Below are 6239 nucleotides of genomic sequence, written 5' to 3'. Positions count from 1 at the left end.
TTTTCCCTCTTTCCCGCTTTCTTTCCTCTTCTTTATTCTTTCCATATTCATGATAATATGTTTGCTTTCTGGCAATTTGGAGGATTTATAGTGCATTTTCGCTTGTCTAGCTGTTATTATGATTCATATGCGATGGCTATGAATAATATATATACACTTATGTCTTAATTTAAGAAATGTAGACAGTATAGATTTTTTTGTGCACTATAATATTGTTTTCATTTCTTTTTGTGGTTTCTTTTATTATATCAATATACTTAAAACTTTATTTAACTTAGTGAATATAAGGAGAGGTCCTTTCTTATTTTTCTTCTTTGGTGGTAGAAGAAAAGTTGGAATTGTGTTCCCCAGTCTATCCCACCAACCCTAAAACACTGACTTCCAGCTGGATCCAGCCTGGTCTCTGGTGCAAAATACCAGCACTTCCCTGTGGAGAGAACAACTTAGGGAAGTGATGAAATATATCCATTTGACAAGTAAATTGCACTTGTTAATCTTAGAATTTTCTTTATCAGTTTCATCTATTCCTTGGCATGCACAGTAAGTAAACAGTTTTTAATTCCGAATGATAGATATGAGGAGAAATTTGAGTCTTTTGTGTTGACATTAATGAAGTCCTTTGAGAAAGGAGTGATTCATGATTGTGCCGATTGGAAAAATGTCACTATGGCTAGACTCATCTGATTTCAGATTAAAAAAAAACCAAAACACTGTACTTTTTCAAGGTTTGTTACAGGGTCTTGGAGAAAGGATGCATCTTAAAACAACCCAGAATGGAATACTTCCTTATATAGCCATCTAACATTTACAGATTTTTTTCCTTCTTAAAAATTTAAATTTAACTTCTCATAGTTAAAATCATCATATCCCCCAATTTTCTCACTACTTCATTCCTTCCCCAGCTCATAATTGATTAGCTAGAACTTTCTTCTGTTTCTTCTGGATGCTGTACTCCATTCTCCCCATCACTCCATGTCTAAAAATGAGGTCCCTCCCCACATGTTTGGAGAGACTAACAAACTACCCATCTAAGAAAGGCATGCTAGGAGGCATACACCTAAGAGATCCCATTTGTAGGTAACAGGGAAATCTTTTCTATTTGGCCCATGCCCTGAGTTTAGGAACCCTGCAGCTACTACCTTCATAAGGGACTATGAATTCCTAAAAGTTTGTGTATTTCTTAATGGAAGAGGGCAGAAGGCTTTGTGCTTAGAATAACCTCCTTATCTGTATTCCTTGGTCTTCATGAAAACACCTTCAGAGAACACAAGGGCACTCTTGGGGGTGGAGGTGATTCTTGTAACATGCAAGGAATAAAAGATGATGCCAGTGGATCTTGACTCAGGGATTCCATTATCCCAAGGTGTTTCAGTATTCTTTGAGTAGCCACTCCTCAGATACCTGATGTGACTGGGAGACGCGACAGCTGGTGGTGGCATGGAACACCCCCTGGAGGAAGAAAAAAGATGGAAGGGATTCTTCTCCAGATTCTAGCTATGCTATGTAGGTTGCCTTGGCTATGAGTGAGGTCATTCTAAAAATTGCAGAGAAACAACTAGAGTTGTCTTGGCAACATCTGATTTAAAAAGTGCTGCTATTGTGCTATTTATACTGTTTTTGTAGATTTGAGACTATTCACTGTTTTTCTTAAAGCAAATGCTGTAAAATATATATATATTTTTCCTACTTCAGCTCTCCAGTGGCCAAGTTCTATATTCTGATATCCACACTCTCCTCCTTGCCCCTCTCTGTAGCAGGTATTGCTGGTGTCTTGTTCACACTCTCTTAGTACTCACTTCTGCAAGCAAAGGCTTTGCACTTGTTCTGACTATTGAACACTTATTTTGCCCAGATGGCAGGCCAGAAGTATCAGCCCTAAAAACAGCCTTTGACCAATGATGAATGAGTTATGGAGGATATTCCAACTTCCTGGCCCCTCAGGTGGGATTACTCTGTGACATCTCATTCAGTGGTTCTAAATAGGATGACAGCCCACTTGTCTTCAGCATTAACTTCTTCATGAAGAATCTTTGATGGGCTACTCATATTGGTATATCACCTGGGAAGCAGAGAGTAGGAAGAACATGAGGGCTATCCAAAGCAGTGAGAGAGACTATTCATAAAGCCAAAAGTAGGCACAGATAAACTTATCAAGTCAATCAATGAGGAGGAAGTCAGCTGTCAAAGATAACTGGTGATGCCATGGATTGCTTATAGGTGTGGGGAGTTCTCTGACTATGGCAGCATAAATACTGGGAATATGGGAAATCCTGGGGCAGGGTTTCTGAAAAGGAACCAAACAACAGGTTAGTAGCTGTAACATGTAAAAACTTTTCCGAGAGTGAAATTCTCTAGGTACAGTCCTAGCTACTTGGTGACTGAGTAACATAAGCATTAACTCCATGTGCTTGTTTTCTCTGTTTTGAACTTACATATGCGAATGGTGACCTTGAATAGATACAGTTATATGCTTATGGAGTAGTGGGACTCACCTAAAGTCAATGAATGTTTATCTGCTCTTCCAAGTTCAAACACCTGAGGCTAGGATAACTTGACAAGACTATCAGTAAGGTCTCTGTTTCTCTTTGATGAACATCATTTTGATGCCCAGACTATAAAAAGGAATGGTGTCCTGTGTTCACCAGTGGCATCCTCCTCATGTTTTCCTGTGACTGGACAATCACAGGTGCTCAGTAGTTATTTCTGGGATGAAAGAAAGTTATTCCTGAGAATACAAGTGATCTATGAGGATAAGAAGATGAATATGAAACATCTCTTTTTCTATAAACAAATGATTCCTACACAGCACTGAAGTAGGTAGAGAGAAGGGAGACAGGCATCTGGCAAAGATGAAGGGCATATCAGGGAAGGCTTCCTTGGGAAGTTGTTAGTTGAGATATCTTACTATAGTGCTCCCTGACCTTTATTAGACATGAGAATTACCTGAGGGTGCCATTAAAATGCTGATTCTGAATCAATGGTCAGAAGTTGAACTCAACATTCTATAATTCTAACAAGTTCCCAGTGATGTTAATACTGCTGGTTGGCAGATCACTCTTTGAAGAGCAAGGGCTTAGAAGTTAAGTAGGTTTTCCAAAAAGGGTGGAAATTCCAGGAAGGGAAAGGGGGATGGAGGCATGAAGATATAGATAGGAAGTTTTGAAAGATTGTTAAAGTAGATTGGGAGACAAGATGGCGGGGAAGTAGGAGGAGGCGCCGTTTCAACCTGTACCCTAAAGTGAGCTGATTACCTACCAAAGAACTTTGATCACCCATGAAATCAGCCTGAGATCAGAATTATACACGTCTGAATCTCTACAGGGGCAGAAGATGCCAGTGGGCAGGTAAAGCGGAATGAGAATGTCAGACTGATATCAGAAGATAAACAAAAGGGGGAGGGAGCCACCAGAGGTGAATGATTGGAAAGTAATACACCCAGTACGAGAATGTCCTATGTCTGGGGACCAGCATTAACTTGGAGACTGGTTGAAAGCACTCAAAAAGAGCAAAGGATCACGGAGGGGAAATTGTGGGAATCAGGGTGGCTAGGGACAGGGGCTTAAGTCCCCAAACCCAGGACAGCCTCCCCGGGTACTGAGTTGGAGAGAGTGTGGTGTGAGGTCTTGGTCCCTGAGCCACCAGCACACCTGAGAATGCGTGGGGTCCAGCTCCTGTGAGGGGCTGGGAGCCTCACCAGACAGCAGAAAGCCAAGCCGTGCTAACAGAGCCTGAGATGCGCATGCCCCTCACCCTCCCCTGAGAGAGGTGTGAGAAGGCCCAGCCTGGTGATCTCAGACCCACGCCCTGCTATCAGAGCCTGAGATGCCTGCGACCCATACCCTCCCCTGAGAGAGGTGCATGCAAGTCTGGTGCTCTTAGACCTAGAAAGACTAGGCACTCCCAGCCCAGGCCAGCAGGAAAATCTCAGTGTGCGATCACTGCTTGGAACCTCTCTGGCGGTCTGGAGCTGCCCAGACAGCCACCGCTGCCATGGTTTGGGGTACAAGCAGAAGAGCCTGTGTCCGCAGGGACCACAACTCAGAACCTGCTCTGCCAGCAGCCAAGGGGGAATTTATATGGGCTCTGAAGCACCCACAGGGGAGAAGACTGAGGCTTTTCTCTGAAAGGGAGGCAGGGTGTAGTTTGCTTTCCTCTAAACCTCCAAAAACCATCAAAAGCGGTCAAGGCGAGACAAAAAAAGTGAACAAACATAAAAACCTCCAGAGAACAAAAGCCTGAAAAAACCTGTTTCCTCAGAGCCCACCCCCTTGAGGGGGGTGGGAAAACTTAACTCAGGGAACATCATTGACTGAAAACCCACGTGGCAGGTCCCTCCCCCAGAAAACCAACCAGGAAAGGAAAAAAAAAAAAAAAAAAGGAAAGGAAAGAAAAGAAAGACTACAAGAGAACAACCGCCACTACTTCATAGATACAACTTTTATTTTTAACTCATTCCCACTATTCTGGTTCATTTTTTTTTATATAGATAATTTTATAACCTATTTACCATTACAGTGAGATGTCCAGTATGTCAAATTCCATAATAACCTTCTAACCTGAACTTTTTGATACATATACCTGTGTTTTTCTTTTGTATTTCTATTTTTTTTAATATTTTTTAAATTTTAGTTTAGTTTAGTTTAGTTTATTCCTTTTTTATTTTATTTTCTAATATTCATATAGAGTTAAACTTCAAGGTAATCCCCTTTCCCAAATCAATGCTGCCCCTATAGGTAAACCAATTTTTAATCCCTCTTTATATTAGGAAAGTTGAGTCCTTTAACAAAGACATCAAGATACATCCAGGAAGAATCAAAATAATCTTCCTCATCCACACTGAGAATTTATAACCACTCTCCCATCTTTTTCTTCCGCCAGTGTTTCTGTGTTTTTTTGCTTGTCCTGGTAGTATATAAATCTTATACTTGGGGTTATTTTTTGACAAGGTTCTTCCTTTATTTGCATATATATATATTTTTTCCTCTTGTCATATACTTTTATCAGTCTTTTTGTTTGTCTGTTTTTGTTTGTATACTTCATAAATCTTACCTTGGGGCCCATTTGGGCTGAACCTTCTCTTTTATCTTCCCTTTTTTACCTGTCTCTCTCTCTCTCTCTTTTTTTCTTTTTCTTTTCTTTTTTCTCTCATTTGGGTAAGGAATCCTGATTGCTCAGAAGCATTCCAGGTTGCACCTTGACTGCACTATGGTAGACACATCCAGCTACATCTGTTCAGCCATCTCTTACCAAAATGACTAGGAGGAGGAATGCCCAACAGAAGAAAAATACAGAGGATGGGCCTTCTGCAACAGAGCTAATGGCTATCAACATAGACAATGTGTCGGAAAGAGAATTCAGGCTAACAACTATCCCGGCAATAGCTAGGTTAGAGAAAGCCATGGATGACCAAATGGAATTGATTAGGGCAGAACTGAAAGTGACCAGGGATGATGTTCACAATGTTAGGGCAGAACTGAAAGCTAACAGAGATGAGGTTCACAATGCTGTCAATGAGTTCCAATCTAATCTAAATTCTCTAAAAGCTAGGGTAACTGTGACAGAAGATAGAATTAGTGACCTGGAGGACAAACAGATAGAGAGAAAGGAACAGGAGGATGCCTGGAACAAACAGCTTAGAAGCCAATAAAACAGAATCAGGGAAATGAATGATGCCATGAAACGTTCCAACGCCAGAATTATTGGAATCCCTGAAGGGGAGGAGAAAGAAAGAAGTCTATAAGATATAGTGGAACAAGGTCTTCATGAAAATTTTCCCAATCTCGTGAATGGAACCAGCATTCATGTACTAGAGGCAGAACGGTCTCCCCTCAAGATTATAGATTCCAAAAAAAAAAAAAAACCATCAAGGCACCTGATAGTAAAATTGAGGAATCATAATTGTAGATATAATCTCTTGAAAGACGCTAGGACAAAGAGGCTCCTTATGTACAGAGGAAAGTCCATCAGAATAACATCAGACCCATCCACAGAGACCTGGCAAGCCAGAAAGGGCTGGCAAGATATATTCAGGGCACTAAATGATAAGAATATGCAGCCAAGAATACTTTATCCAGCAAGACTGACATTCAAAATGGATGGAGAGAAAAAGAGTTTCCAAGACTGGCAAGGCTTAAAAGACTATGCAACCACCAAGTCAACACTTCAGGAAATATTAAGGGGGGGGTTCTATAAAAAAAGGAAAAATCCTAAGAATAGCATTGAACAGAAATATAGAGACA

At 40.8% G+C, this 6239-nt stretch overlaps 1 long non-coding RNA gene across 1 annotated transcript in view; it reads right to left on the bottom strand.

Annotated features, from left to right (window-relative positions):
* Positions 1-322: 322 nt before the first annotated feature.
* Positions 323-6239, bottom strand: part of LOC116596497 — a 35291-nt gene continuing 29374 nt past the window's right edge. Inside the window, exons 3-4 of the long non-coding RNA XR_004288141.1 lie at positions 1220-1449; positions 323-427 (exon numbers count right to left, since the gene is read on the bottom strand). This is a non-coding gene — a long non-coding RNA (uncharacterized LOC116596497). The remainder of the gene's footprint in view (positions 428-1219; positions 1450-6239) is intronic.

Source organism: Mustela erminea, chromosome 7 (assembly GCF_009829155.1).
Source record: "Mustela erminea isolate mMusErm1 chromosome 7, mMusErm1.Pri, whole genome shotgun sequence".
Lineage (NCBI taxonomy): Eukaryota > Metazoa > Chordata > Mammalia > Carnivora > Mustelidae > Mustela > Mustela erminea.
The sequence above is the reverse complement of the archived record's forward strand: the minus strand, read 5'-3'. Positions and strand labels throughout refer to the sequence as shown.